Genomic DNA, 16,404 nt, shown 5'->3' on the forward strand with positions numbered 1-16,404 from the left:
TTCTTTTAAGCTAAAAGTTTTTATCTGTTTTATCTGATTTTGTTTTGTTTTGTTTTGTTTTTGTTTGTCTTTCTCTGCCAGGAGGTTTTGTGATAACTTTGCTTTGTGTGTTAGTTTTTTGTTTGTTTGTTTGTTTGTTTGTTTGTTAGCAATTTTACGGGAAAACTATTTCAACCATCTTTACCAAATTTTACCCACAGATAGGCCTAGGCCCTGGGACAAACCCATTAAATTTTGGGCCAATTAGGCCAAAGTTCAAGGTCACAGCAAGGTCACAAAATCTCAAATTTTTCTATCTGTCATCATTGAGCAATTTTTGAAAATTCATTTAAAAAATTCAAAACGACTCCGATTAGCCTCCAATTTGATACACCCGTAGCTTATAACACAAAATTGTCCACATCCACTGTGGAATGTGGACTCTATGGACATTTCAATTTAACATTGAAAATCCCATTTACGACACATTTTTCATTTACATATGTTTCTATCTGGTTACCTCCACCAAGGAGGTTATGTTTTTGCCAGGGTTTGTTTATTTGTTTGTTAGCAAGATAACTCAAAAAGTTATGGACGGATTTTCATGAAATTTTCAGAAAATGTTAATACTGGCACAAGGAACAAATGATTAAATTTTGGTGGTGATGGGGGGGGGGGGGCACCGAGCTGTCTTGGCGGAGGTCTTTACTCTCCGAGTGCTTTTCTTGTACTTTTTATTGCTTCCAAGCTGTAATGCTTTTAATGTTTTATATAAAGCACTTTGAATTGTCTTGTACTTGAAATGTGCTATTTAAATAAACCTGCCTGGCCTATATGAAAAAAATTATCTTGATGTAATTTTTTTCCACATCGCCGAGCCTTATTTGTTCTTGCTCCTTAGTGAGTAATCTGTTTTTTGTATGTGAGATTTTATCAAATATTGTTTGTCCATTTAACATCGAGTATGTATTGCTGTTTGAATCAGTTGCTTTGCTTCTTTGAACTGGTGTTTTGTATTGTGTTATTTTGCAGTTATCGCAGAATTAGTATCAGTAATGATATTGTTGTGTTTCTACTTTTATTGTTGAGACGATGTGATATGAGATGATGCAGACTATTGGTAGATGGAGTTAGAATGTAATGTTTAGTTCTGGCTCCTTGGTGAACCCCCCACGCTCATTATACTTGTGATGTTTGTTGTAATTGTTGGCTTTCCTGGCCTTTGTCTCCCTGAGCCCCCTCCTCAGCTGGTCCATAGTGAGGGAGAGGGGGGTGGGAGGTGACTGGAGGGGCAAATTCAGCTCATTTGCCCAGTCCTGATCTCTATTAAATGGTGGGCGGTTGTCCATCGATGTGTTCAGGGTGCAGCGGTGAATTTTGATTTATCGCCAAGAAAAAGAAAACTGGTATAACTCAACAGTTTTTGTCCAATCAGCACCAAACTTCATGTGCATGATAAGAGTCACACCCTGAACATGACATGACAATATTGAATCTGACTCATAGTGCCACCTACTGGTAACGATAAATGACATATTTTGGTGTTTTAATGTGCAGATTGAACATGTCCAACTTAAATTTCCTCCAAACTTTAACAAGTTCATGATTTAAAGTGTTCCAAGTGGATGACCTTCTGCAACGTCATATGATCATGGTGGTGCTATGAGTTCTGAGGGTTTCTTTAATAAAACAAGAAATTGTTAAAACTCACTTGTACATTGCTGAATCTATGTAGAATAAGACGATTAAGTTGTCACATATTCAGGCCCTCAACACTTCCTGCAAACCTATAAAATATTAATTAAAAACCATTTCAGATACAATGGTGCCTTTGTAGCCGATTCTCAGTATTTGGGCCTTAATAATGCATTTAATTGGTCTAATTTATTTCCAATTATGTGCAGTCCTTTGTGATTCTGTAAGTATTGAAAGGATCTGCTGACACTGGAGATAACTGGACATTTTTACTGGACATCAATATTTCTGTTATTTGTTATTTTCTCGTCTCATACATGAAACAAATCTCTTAAGAAGAAACCATCAAATACTGGTTGTCTTGAAAATGTCCTGTTGATTACGTAACTAATTAATTTAGTCTAGCTGCTTAATCTGGTTCGAAATAGATGCATTTGCTCTGTTCCATTCCATTGCATTTCAGTGACCACCTCTTCTATTTTATGTGTTTTACTATAGAAAGAAGCCAAAGGTGGATTTTAAGTGAAACCTAAAAGTTGTATCTGGACAAAGACAAAGATCACCTGATTCCAGTAAACATGGATGGAAAACCCACCAGTGACCAGTGTGGGAAGACTTTCACCACAGAAAATTCCTTAAAAATCCACCAATGAATCCACGCTGGAGAAAGACCCTATGAATGTGACCAGTGTGGGAAGACTTTCATCCAAGTGAGTAGCCTTACAACACACTTACGTGTTCATAGTGGAGAAAGACCATATGAGTGTGACCAGTGTGGGAAGACTTTCACCAACATGCAACCCCTTAAGATACACCTACGCATTCATAGTGGAGAAGGACCTTAGGGCTGTGACCAGTGTGGGAAGACTGTCACCACCAAGGGTCACCTTAAGACACACCTTCACATCCACACTGGAGAAAGACCTTATAAGTGTGACCAGTGTGGGAAGACTTTCACCAACATGCAACCCCTTAAGATACACCTACGCATTCATAGTGGAGAAAGACCGTATGGCTGTGACCAGTGTGGGAAGACTTTCACCACAGAAAATTCCTTAAAAACCCACCAACGAATCCACATTGGAGAAAGACCTTATGGCTGTGACCAGTGTGGGAAGATTTTCACCACGAAGGGTCACCTTAAGACACACCTTCACATCCACACTGGAGAAAGACCTTATAAGTGTGACCAGTGTGGGAAGACTTTCACCCACATGCAAAACCTCAAGAGACACCTACGCATTCATAGTGGAGAAAGACCATATAGCTGTGACCAGTGTGGGAAGACTTTCCCCCAAATGAGTATTCTTAAAACACACCGACGCACCCACAGAGGAGAAAGACCATTTTTCTGTGACCAGTGTGGGAACACTTTCACCAGATGGCATCACCTTATGAGACACCTACGCATCCACAGTGGAGAAAGACCATATGAGTGTGACCAGTGTGGGAAGACTTTCATCAGATTGAATCACCTCAAGAAACGCCTATGCGTCCACAACAGAAAAAGACCATATGACTGTGAACAGTGTGGGAAGACTTTCATCCACATAAACAGTCTTAAGATACACTTACGCGTCCACAAAGGTGAAAGACCATATGGCTATGACCAGTGTGACAAGGCTTACATCACATCACGTGACCTTAAAAGACATAGAGCCATCCACTCTGGAGAAACACTATATACTGTGGCCAGTGTGGGAAGACTTTCACCATGATATACAGTCTTAAGATGCACCTATGCATCCACAAAGGTGAAAGACCATATGAGTGTGACCAGTGTGGGAAGACTTTCACTCAAATGTGTAACTTTAAAACACACCTATGCATCCACAAGGCAGAAAAACACCAAAACAGTTTGAGTGTTACAGATGTGAAAAAAATTCTTGCCATACTCTGCTCTCTCCTATCATCAAGACAGATGTGAATCATCAACATCAGGAATTAAAAGTACCTCAGCATCAGATGACAAGAAGAGAACCAGTGTCTGAATCAGCAGCACCAACTTCTTTTGACGAGAACATCCAACTTAAAAACCTCCAGATCAGGCTCCATAGAGTCCAGATGTGAAGACAAACACCAGACAGAAAGCTGTGTTTTGTTGTCCTCAGAGTAAAGTAGTGTGTTCTAATGTACCACCTTCACAAAACAGTGATGTTACAGAACCTCAACTTGCCACAACGTGTAAAGTTTAACTAGTGGAGGTCAACAAGGACATGGTTTCAATGGGGACACTACTTCTTTATTTTAAATAATTACTTTAAGGGTATACATTGCATTTGATTATTAGTTGTGGTATTATTATCATCATTAAAATGGTATTATTATAACTACCATAAACAATATTGCTATTATTATAATTTGACTATTATTATTATCACTGACATTATTATTATTATTATTATTATTATTATTATTATTATTATTATTATTATTATTATAACTTTGAAATATTTAAGATAAGTGCAAAAAAATAAAATAATCCCCCTTGAAATATATTTACAAATTTACAAGAATATTTACAAGAGCTGGTTTCAGTGGGGATACTACTTCTATTGACTTTGTGGACGTTTAGTTAGTCCCTTGTTGTGATTCTGTTGCTGGTTGGGGTTCACACCTGTTCATTGTTCTTTCCACAGTTGTTCTGTGCAGTTTAAGTTCATCCCCCAAAATGTTCTGCTCTTCTTTTTTGTTTTGTTTTTTTTACCACCAACTGTGTGTGTGTGTGTGTGTGTGTGTGTGTGTGTGTCTGAATTAACAGTTGCACAACCTGAAGAACACCATTGGTTGGTGTCAGAGTCCTGAATCCATGTGGTTTTTCATCAGTCATAAACAAATGATGAACATCATATGGATGAGACAGAATGACTGATGAGCTGGTAGTGGTTTAGTCCCAAACTGGGGCCAACAACATGAAGGAGATCACATTTTTTAAAATTTCTATAGTGATTTTCTCCTGTAGTTTTTGTAAGTTATCCCCAGACCAGAAAATATTTGTATCATCAGCAAACAGCACCAAGTGCAATACCTTAGAAACTTTACATATATCATTAATTTACAGAGGGAGGAAATTAGGGCCCAATACTGACCCCTGGGGGACCCCACAAGCAATGTCCACACATGATGAAACACAGTCACTTAAAGCTATACCTACCGATGTGGCATTTCTCACAGCACTTAGTAAAAGTTTGAACATGAACAACCCGCCTCCCTCCAAAGCCCCGCCCCCTTCCCTCTGCCTGAGCTCTGAGGCTCCTCCTCCTCTCTCCTCATACGCGATGGAAACGGAGGAGGAAGCAGAGGTGGAGGTCCGGTCCGTTTTGGCGTGTCCGTGGACCCCTCCCTCAGTAATCAGATGCATCATCCACCTGCCGCGGGCCTGCGGCTCCTGTTCCATCAGTAGACCTGGTCTGTGCAGTACTGGGTCAGTGTCTTCACTGCAGTGCACAGGGGATGGGCGCACGCACAGTGAACGCGCAGCCTCCACGAATTTTCCGACATTTGAAGTTTCATAGTCCATACAATTATCATCCTACATCATCTTACATTGTGTGACACCATGTACATGTACCTGTATGAGTCCCACCGTCATAAAAGCTGAGCTTTATGCAGACCTGTTCAGTCCAGTACAGCTGACTTCCAGACTTTTATCTCCATCCTTCATTCATCAGACTCCCGTTTGTTCCCCTCAGTTGTTGTTTCTGTTAATAAATCAGTTTTTTTCCCTTCCACATGTGCATGTCAGTTCTATCCAAACACATCCTAGACAGTAGACTGTGGTCAGTGACAGGAGGAGCAGCGCCAGTGAAGCGTCAGATTCAGTGGTACACATATCGGATGTGAGACGGAGATAATGGATCGGATGCTGGACGGCCGTAATGGATGATTGACAGGAGGCTCAGTCAGGTTCGGCCAATTATTTTATTCGGACCGACTAAAATGATTGGTCAGACTTTTATTAGAAATATATGAGAATTAAACATTTTTGATTTTCAACGCCTGGCGGATTTCTTTTACATTTTAGTTTGACACACACTTATTAGGAGCATTTTAAGATGACAAAAGAAAAGTGTAAAAATGCCACATCATACGGTATAGCTTTAATCTCACAAACTGCTGTCTCACACTTAGTTAACTTTTGACCCAATCCAGCACTATTCCCCTAATGCCATATCTATCCAGTTTCATAATTAATGTTTCATGGTTGATATTGTCAAACACTTTTTTTTTTTTTTGAGCATTTTTGAATCCAGGTTAAAAACCTTCCTCTTTTCATGTGCTTATGAGTGAACTCTTTTCAGTCTTGTCTTTTAAATGCACTTTTTTGATTTTAATGTCTTGTTTTACTCTGTTTTAATATTAATGTATGATTTTAATATAATGAATGTCTTTATTGTGTGAATGTATTTTAAAATCACATTTTATCTGATTATTTTAATGTCTTTTTTCCCGTTTTTGATATTAATGTAATTTCAATGTTTTGCTTTTTTTCAAAGTAATTATTGACACAGCACTGTGGCACAAAATATCGGTTTGTCTATTACCACAGAGCCAATCAGTGCCCTCGTTATATCATGTCTGGACTGGTAACTTATATCCTGAAAAGTACTAAGGCTAAGCTAGCGAATAGGTCAGACTGAGATACAGAGATATTTAACTCACTCTGTAACATATTGGACAGTACTGCAGAAGACCTGGGTTCAGCACCCAGGCACAGTAGCATGTCTTTTTTTTTTTTTTTTTTCTAAAGATTTCCAAATGGGGGCAGGTGGCACACGGTACCGGTAGGTAAATCCAACATTGATATAAATCATCCACTGGGACAATGTTCAGAGTGCAGAATTCCACAGGACCACAGCACTGAACTGACACAGAACTGAAGTCACATGACACACTACCACATCTATCTAACATGAAGCTCCGCCCACCTTCTCCAGCCTCCAGAGCAAAGAACACCATAAAACAGCATATAGAGTATTTAGAACAATAATTCCTATTCTATACTATATACTATCACTAATGCGTTGTTTCTTCCATATATCACCACAGTACTGTGGCAACAAGAGGACAATGAGTAAAAAAAAAAAAAAAAAAAATCAAGAGGTGAATGAGTTCATGGAACAGTATCCCTGATTGGCTCTAGTACAAATGATAACATTTGATTGGTCTGTGGCTGTAGACAAACTGATATTTTGTGCCTCAGTACTGTGGCAATAGACACTGCCTTTTTTTTTTCTTCTGTGATTTTTTTTTATGCCTTTATAAAACACTTTGAGTGACCCTGTGTATGAATAGTGCTGTACAAATAAACTTGCCTTGCCTTTTTTTTTTTTAAATTGTAATGGTAATTTTACATCTAGAAGTAGAGGACCAAACATAAGGACCAGGGCAAAGGTGGTAAAATTTGGAAAAATGATAATTTAATAAAGTTAGAAAATGTTAACACAATCTGAAAAAATGGCAGTTAACTAAATGAACAAAGATGGGCCCCACTGAGGTCAACTAAACCAACTGCAACAGAACAAAAACTGACCCAAACCAGACAAAGAACCAAGGTGGGCTGAAACAGAAAGGGACTAACGCAAATCAAACACAATGGGGAGGCATTACTCTGTGAAATTAAACCAAACCAAACCATTAACTTAGTCAAAATAACATTAAAAAAACAAATAATCATAACTCGACACAAAATACTAACTGTGTGAAACCAATGACATTTAAACCAAGAATTTAAATAAGTAAATTAACACAAAGAAACAAACAGTGTTTCCCCTCCTCATTCTTGTGACATTAGTTCCTTCCCCCATCTTAAATACTGGCCAAGCCCCTTTTTCTGGTCTTTTGTCTGCAACTGAAGAACAATGTGAGTAAATAATTCAAACATAACTAATATGTGTGCACCCACATTAGAATGTTTAAATAAAATACTAAAACTAAACTGTGTCATGTAATCATTAACTGTAACTTAAAGGTGCCGTATGTGGGATTGTGGCCAAAACTGGTACTGCAATCAAATTCATTACTGTAGAGCAGAGGTGTCCAATCCTGGTCCTCAAGATCTATTATCCTGCTTGTTTTAGATGTTTCTCTCTTCCAACACACCTGATTCAAATGATAAGCCTATCATCAAGCTCTGCAGAAGCCTGATGACGACCGTCAGGTGTGCTGGAATAGGGAAACATCTAAAACATGCAGGATAGTAGCTCTCGAGGACCAGGATTGGACACCTCTGCTGTAGAGCGTGGTATCCTCTCCTCCTCCCCCTAGGCCAGGGGTTGCAAGATCCAGCATGAGCGTCTACTACTAGCATTTCCACTAATCCTTGCCACCACACCATAAATTTCATACAAAAGAATTATCACCAGACTTATTCTACATAAGTATAATATATAATAGTCCAGGACAAACGTCCTGCCCACTCAAAAGAAAGTTTGCAAAGATTCAGGAGATAGGGAAAAAGTTAATTGAGCCTTAAGTTTCACTTTTACCTTCGGCAAGCACAAGTGGCATGGATCGCTACCGCAACCCCCCCCCCCCCCCGACCAAACCACGGACGCCAGACTTGTTTTGTTTCTCATTTTTTCACAACGTATTTGGGAATGATAAGAGGCCTTTTAGTTTTATTAAGGTCAGACATTTATGATCAGAAATGTTCCAGCTGCAGTTCAGTGGAACTGCCAACCTGGATGCTGAAAGGCTACTGACTCTTTGATTGGCAGACAGGTGATGGGCGGAGCCTCAGACCAAAACACACAGTGTCAACATAAACATCATTTCGGGGCTGACACTTAGCTTTTCAAATGCAAATATTCTAGCTGGACTTCTACTGTCAGTGATATCAGTATTTGAAATGAATGCGATTCCTTAATGTCTGGTGACAGTCAAGGCCATTTTATAATTACTTAGAACATAATTCCTACATACTGCACCTTTAACAAAAAGTCATGAAACAAAAACTACTAACACAAGATGGTGGTGGCAAGGGATCCACCAAACTATATTACATAAGACTGTTTGAACTCTGTTTTATATTACATGAGACTGTTTAAAACTGTGTTAATCCACTGTGTTTACTCCACTCTGTATTAGGTCAGTATGACATGAACACCAGCTCTAACAGGCCTATCTCTTCCTGACACCCACACATTCCAATCTAACTCACATGTGATATTTTCTGGTACCCTGGTACAAAGCAGCACAGCAACAACAAAAAAATGATCCATGTGCTTCCTCTATAACAGCCACACAAACAGCTGTGTTCCTTTTGTACTCTCCTGCAGACTGCATTGTGTTCTGTATGATCTGTACCTTTGAAGCTTCAAATAAAGACACACAAGGACACCGATCATCTAAGACTATTTTATTTCATCCTCAGGACGAACGTACATAGTTTTTCTGCAACAAAATCAATAAATGTCCAATAGTTTATTGTGTATGATCTATAGCGTGTGTGATTTCTTCTGTTGCCTCAGTTATTGCCAATGCTGTCGATCTGTTTGGCCTGAACCAGAACTGATTCTCTGTGAGTATTTTGTACTTTACTACAAATCTGTCCAATCTTTTGTTTAAGAGTTTTTCTAATATTTCTGAAAACTGTGGCAGTAAGGATACAGGTCTATCAATTGTGAACAGGTGCTTGTTTCCAGCCTTGTATAGACGTATGACTTTAGCTATTTTCATTTTATTTTGAAAATGAAGCGGTTTGAAATGATAAGTTCCATATGTAGGTTAATGGTTTTGAAATCCCCTCAATGACCTTTTTCACCAGTGACATATTGATATCATTAAAGTCATTTGACAATTTATTCTTACGTTTTCTACCAATATTAACAATTTCATTTTCATCCACTGCTTTAAGAAACAATGAGCAGGGATTTCTCTGTGATAAATGTTCTCCATATTTCCCAGGATCAGGGATTTTTCTCGCAAGGTCCAGTCCTACATTTATAAAGTATTTATTAACCTCCTAAGACTCAGGAAATGTCAGCAAAGTACCAGCTTTATTTTTATTTTTTATTTTTTTTTATTAAATAAGTGCCTTTATTGGAAACATCATAATGCAACAGTTTTTTCAGATGCAGTTTTTAAAATTTTTATGGAATGTCCTTTGTGATGGACAGTTTTCTTTTCTTTTTTTTGTTTAAAGTTGTGAAACTCATGTCCACAAATGTGGACACAAAACCCAAAGCTGGGTCTGAGGAGGTTAAAACTATTAGCCACATCTTTCATGTTACAGTTTCCAACATCCTTATTGATAAAATACTTACGCAGACTATTATGTCTAGATCCATTTCTTATAATATTGTTTATTATTGTTCCATATCCCTTTAATGTTATTTTTGTTATCACCTAATATCCTCTTGTAATAATCTTTCTTACTCACCCTTATAATATTAGTGAACTTATTTTTATATATTTTTTTATATTTATGTTCTGCCTCTTCAGTTCTCTGTCTTATCTCTGTAAAGTTTATTTTTTTCTTACATGCATTTTGTTGCCCTTTTCTTATCCATGGGCAATGAGCATATTTTCTGGTATATTTCTTAACTGGACAATGTTTGTCATATAATGAGGTAAATATTCTTAGGAACTTGTCATATGCAAGGTTAACCTCTTTTTTTCCCAGTAAATTATATCCCAGTTTTACTCTAATACTCTAGTTTTACTCAGTTTTACTCTGTTTAAGTATGTTTATGGATCCCTCTGATTCTACTCTTCTATATGTTGTTTGTTTAACTTACAGTGGCTTGCAAAAGTATTCATACCCCTTGAACTTTTTCCACATTTTGTCACGCTATGACCACAAACATAAACATATTTTATTGGAATTTTATGTGAAAGATCAACACAAAGTGGCATACAACTATGAAGTAGAAAAAAAGTGATACATGATTTTAATATTGTTTTACAAATAAAAAAAATGAAAAACTGAGTTGCACTTAGAGAAAAGGGGGCTGAATACTTTTGCACACCGCACTTTTCAGTTTTTTATTTGTAAAATAATATTAAAATCATGTATCATTTTCTTTCTACTTCACAATTGGATGCTGGTTAGCTGCGCATGTACATGCGTTCAAGTGAAAAGGGTGTGGGGCGGAAAAGTCATACTCGCAGATGTCAGTAGTCGTTCACGTGAAGGCAGCGTGGACAACCCAGACTCAGTGGGACACAAGTGACACATGGAGACAGCGTGGACAATTTGAATATAAGAACAGCTCACTACTGCGAAGCGGTTTTAATCGTCACTTAAAAAGAACTGAAAAGATTCGAGTCGTTCGTGAACGTCACATCTCTAGTGTTCTCTGATGACGTTTTCCCGCTGCGACGGAGAGTCCGACGGACCATTGGGATGGAATGGAGTCAGAGCCCACAGGTTGTGTGGAAATAAAGTTTCTCCGTGACCCTCTGTGGATAGAAGGAGGTCTGCGTAGGAGCCCGTATTGTTTTCAGGTGGATTTACATGATGGAATGGAGCGAGTGTTGAGTTTGAGCAGTTGGAGACGGAGGAGTTGAACATGGAGCAGCATTAGTCCGGAGATAGCCCCAGGCAGCAGAGCCACAACCAGGTGGAGGAGAGTCCCACGGCAGAGTGAAGTGTTCCACAGTCCGACTGGATAGAACAGCACAGGAGAAAACTGTGGAGGGAGGAGGAGTGAGTGGGAAACCGGCAACGGAGAAGAGGAACAGAGGCAGCAGGTTAGAACTATTGAGGAGGCATGGGGTATTGTTTTTGGTTCGGTTTGTTTGTGAACAGTTTAGCAGCAAAACTATTGGTCAAATTCATACCAGATTGGGTTTATAGAGTACTATGAATTATTATTATTATTATTATTATTTTGCATATTTTATTTTCTTCCATCTATATTATAAAAGCCAAGTAACCTGTGTGTGTGTGTGTGTGTGTGTGTGTGTGTGTGTGTGTGTGTGTATCAGCTTTTTAACTGATAAACTGGACAGAACCAGCCTGTGCAGTACTTCTGTATTTTGGGTCCAGGATCAGACAGAAGAAAACTGCATATTGATACGACCAATACTTTATTAGTTTTTAAAATTACAATGGGTTTACAGGCGGCCTGTGGACTAATCCATTCACAGCTGCTAATAGGGAGGGGCGGGGGGGCGGCTGGATCTGGATCCGGATCAACAGAAAACACAGGAGAACCGGGTCTGGTTCTTACTGTGGCCCAGTTCCACTCCTCCGGTCCTCGGTCAGACCCAGTCCGTTAACGTTCGTCTCCTCCATGTTCAGTCCTGTGGAAAAGTCTCTGGTCCATGTCAATACAAACCTAAATGAGGGCCATTATGTTTTTTCCTAATTTCTGTGTTAAACCAACTCTACTGCTTCTAGAACCTGTGGATTCCCACGGGTCAGTGCGCTAGTTTACTTACAATGGGCAAAATTTCAAATGCCTATAAAATACCAAGTTTGTTTCAATTTACTTGAAACTTGGCGCATATACAGAGGCGACTGATTTGACATCAGCACACACATATGTAACAGATGAAATCTGCGTTGTGTAGTAAGCGGCACAGGTGAACTCCAAGCTGAATGCGTTTTTATTCTGACAATAGACAAAGAAGTGAAATCATTCAACTGTCCAGCAAACCTGGCAATGCTGGTGCTAAAAAATATAGGAACGCACGTGTTAGCATACACATAAGCATGCTTCACAAGCTATTAGCAGTCTGTTTACTGGACAGATACAATAAACACAAAATTCTGTTCTGACACGAAGATCTATTAGAGTCTAGGTATAAATGCATGGAAATAAGAATAAACATGCAAATAAAATAATCAACTACCAAAATATTACTCGGCATCAAAAACTCATGACCTACCACATGTACTGGCAAGACAGACTGGGAAGAGCAGAATGCATCATTCCCACGATACTACTTTCTTAAAGGGACAGAACACTATTTTATCACACAACTCAATGGCAAGTGGAAGCACCAATCCTGTTACACATAAACATGATGACATCAGCTGGATCAATGCCAAAATAAGCTACAGTATGTGCGAGGGGCAGGGTTCGCTGTGCCTGGAACCACTTTTTTTCCCTCCAACTTTATTAATCAAATTCTGGCATTACATTCAGAAGATTTCCACAGAGAAATACTATTTTCCAGACTGAGCATGTACAGCATATTTAGTATATAAATCAAAAATATAATAAGTAACTAAAATAAAAGTCAGAGGTCTAATCATAAATCAGTACATTCAGATTGTTATAAACAGTCAAGGCTTGTTTGGTTTTGACACATTTCAGTGTTTTTAAAGTTGGTTCTCTCATTCATATAAACTATGAACAGTGGGTGGCTCTTCATGAATCTGCATCTGTGGAGAAACTGTTTGACAATAATAATGAAGGTGTTATAGATCATTTCCTGTCTTTTGTATTATAACTTCATACTTAATGTCTTTGTATTCCAGCTTGGGTGATTGAGTGTCCTTTCCAGATATCCAGTGTTGAAATGCTTCCCAAAACACTCTGGTATAAGTGCAGTTTAACAAGTTGTTCTAAAGTCTCAGTGTCAGAGTCACAAAAAACACAGTTGTTTTTATCGATGTTGAATCATTGTCTCAGAAACTCATTACTAGGATAGATATTATTTAAAGCTGCGTATGACTTTTTCACCAGTTTTTCATCAAATCTGTCTAACCTCAGTCATAGCCTAAGTATCATGAATCTGTAAGTCTTTCTGTGATTACTCTCCTGAATCTCTTCCCTCACGGTGAAAAATTTCAAAGTGTACTCCACCAAAAATAAACCATTGGTTTACAAACAGAGCTGGGAGGTAACTGGGGCATTTTCAGAATTGTGACGTGCATTGTGGGGGGTGGAAGTTCATGCAGCTGCATTATGGCTGCAGCGGCCTGGCAGGAAAGGCACGGCTGGAGCTGCACTTCCCACAATGCACAGAAGTGATTTAGGTGCATTAGCACGGAAAGACTCATGGATTAGTGATAAGGAGGTTATCACTCAGGTTTTACAAATTTGAAGAAAAAGTAGTGATGAAAGTCATTCGCTGCTTTAACCTCCTAAGACCCAGGAAATGTCAGCAAAGTACAAGCTCTTTTAATTTTTTATTAAATAAGTGCCTATATTGGAAACATCATGATGCAACAGTTTTTTTCAGATGCAGTTTTAAAAATTTTATGGAATGTCCTTTGTGGTGGACAGTTTTCTTTTCTTTTCTTTTTGTATGAAGTTGTTAAACTCTTGTCCACAAATGTGGACAGAAAACCCATAGCTGGGTCTGAGGAGGATAAATATAAACTTCCAGTTTTCCCACCTGTCAAAGACAATCCAATCAGCATCTAGATCCTGGTCACAGCAGGTACCTACCTTTTCCAGAAAGACCTTTTTCTTGTTTGTGTGATTTTCTTTTTCTTGAGTGTGTGTTTGTTTTGTTTTTTTTCTTGGGTACCTTTCTGTCATTGTGGTTCTGTAGTTCAGGGTGCAGCTGCAAGAAAAAACAAACTGCTGTAACTCAACAATTTTTTATCCAATCAGCACATAAGATAAGATAAGATAAGATAAGATAAGATAAGATAAGATAAGATAAGATAAGATAAGATAAGATAAGATAAGATAAGATAAGACTTTATTTCTCCCACCATAGGGGAATTTCATAGTAAACAGCAACAACAAGCAATTACAAAGAAAAAGACAGGTAGAAAAACTAGAAACGTGTGAAAATGAAAATCTAAAGAGAAAACAATAAGAAATTTGGTATTTATATGAATATTTATATAAATAAAGAATTTGAATCAAAAATTAAATATTATTTACATATTTACATCATCATGGCTTCACATGTATGATCAGAGTCACACCTTGAACATAGTGACATGACAATATTGAATCTGACTCTTAGTTCCACCTATTAGTACCAATAAATGTTTTGGTGTTTTGATGTGTACACAAGAACATATTCATCTCAGATTTGGTCACAAAAGTCTTAACAAGCTGATGATCCAATCCATTAGAGTTGGTGACCTCATGCGACCTCGTATGATCATGGTGGTGTAACGAGTTCTGAGGTTTTGTCATGAAACAAGAAATTGTTTCATAAACACATTAGTACATTATTGAATCTGCATCAGTTTTCACTTGTAGAATAAGAGTATTGAGTTTTCTCGCATATTCAGGCCCTGAAAACTGCCTACAAAACTATAAAATACTACTACTACTACCACCAATGAGAATAAGAATTATTATGATTATGATGATGATGATTATTATTATTATGATGATGATAATAATAATAATACTCATAATAATAATAAAACCATCTGTAAAAACTATGAAGGTTGATGATGAAAGGCTGATTTGTGTTGTAATAATTAAAACTTCTTCATTGGCATACAGTCAAATATGATAACTGGTCAGGGATTGCGTTTAATGCTTTATTCTCTCTTCATGCAGATTATTTACAGGTGGAACAGTTCAGGTGATGACATGGGTAGGATGATTTGGATGAGATGACATGGGTAGGATGATTTTAGTCTTAAACAAAGGGAAACAATAACTATTACTAAACAATTCCAAACATATTCAAAGATATTCAATTAACAATAACACAAAATACAACTCACTCAAGTATGCATCCATCCAGTCTGTGCATTTAAGTCTTTGTCTTCTCTTCAGGCCACATGCTCCCAGTCAAACAAAGGAAAAGAGGATGGTCTGGGCCTGATCCTTCCTCTTAAAGGGTTCGGTGTGGCCTGATAGGTGAGGCAAGGTCCTGCCCCTCCCCAACCAGGAAGTGGAGTTTTTAACACCATCACCATTAAATATTGGTTGTCGTGAAAAACTCCTGTTAATTACCTAACTAGTTAATTTAGTCTATCTGCTTAATCTGGTCCTGAAGAGATGTGTTTGTTCTGTTACATTCCATTGCATTTCAGTGTCCACTACTTCTTTTTCTTTGTGTTTTGATGTAGAAAGAAGCCAAAGGTGGATTTTAAGAGAAACCTAAAAGTTGTGTCTGGCAAAGATCACCTGATTCCAGCCAACATGGATAGAAAACCCACCTGTGACCAGTGTGGGAAGACTTTCACCACTCTGAGTAGCCTTAAGAGACACCTACGCATCCACAGTGGAGAAAGACCATATGACTGTGACCAGTGTGGGAAGACTTTCACCCAAATGAATGACCTTAAGATACACTTACGCATCCACAGAGGAGAAAGACCATATTATTGTGACCAGTGTGGGAAGACTTTCACCCGAATAAGTAACTTTCATGCACACCAACGGATCCACAATGGAGAAAGACCATATGACTGTGAACAGTGTGGGAAGACTTTTGCCCAAGTAAGTAACCTTCATGCACACCAACGCATCCACAATGGAGAAAGACCATATGACTGCGACGAGTGTGGGAAGACTTTCGCTCAAATGAGTAACCTTAAGAGACACCTACGCATCCACAGAGGAGAAAGACCATATGACTGTGACCAGTGTGGGAAAACTTTCACCAGAATGGATGACCTTAAGACACACTTACGTATCCACAGAGGAGAAAGACCATATTATTGTGACCAGTGTGGGAAGACATTCACCCAAATAAGTCACTTTCAGGCACACCAACGCATCCACAATGGAGAAAGACCATATTACTGTGACCAGTGTGGGAAGACTTTCACCCAAATTGATCACCTTAAGACACACCTACACATCCACAGAGGAGAAAGACCATATTGTTGTGGGCAGTGTGGGA

The 16,404-nt window shown here is 38.4% G+C and overlaps 2 protein-coding genes and 2 pseudogenes across 2 annotated transcripts in view; 3 read left to right on the forward strand and 1 right to left on the reverse strand.

The window, feature by feature from the left end:
- The window catches only part of LOC115436309 (gastrula zinc finger protein XlCGF8.2DB-like), a 56,513-nt pseudogene extending 52,215 nt beyond the window's left edge, over positions 1–4,298 (forward strand).
- The window catches only part of LOC115436241 (NLR family CARD domain-containing protein 3-like), a 1,147,354-nt gene that overhangs the window by 827,516 nt on the left and 303,434 nt on the right, over positions 1–16,404 (forward strand). The window lies entirely within an intron of this gene.
- LOC115436275 (zinc finger protein 664-like) overlaps positions 1–16,404 on the reverse strand; it is a 1,196,486-nt pseudogene that overhangs the window by 350,728 nt on the left and 829,354 nt on the right.
- The window catches only part of LOC115436287 (zinc finger protein 431-like), a 676,852-nt gene that overhangs the window by 329,986 nt on the left and 330,462 nt on the right, over positions 1–16,404 (forward strand). The window lies entirely within an intron of this gene.

Source organism: Sphaeramia orbicularis, chromosome 16, assembly GCF_902148855.1.
Source record: "Sphaeramia orbicularis chromosome 16, fSphaOr1.1, whole genome shotgun sequence".
Taxonomy (NCBI): Eukaryota; Metazoa; Chordata; class Actinopteri; order Kurtiformes; family Apogonidae; genus Sphaeramia; species Sphaeramia orbicularis.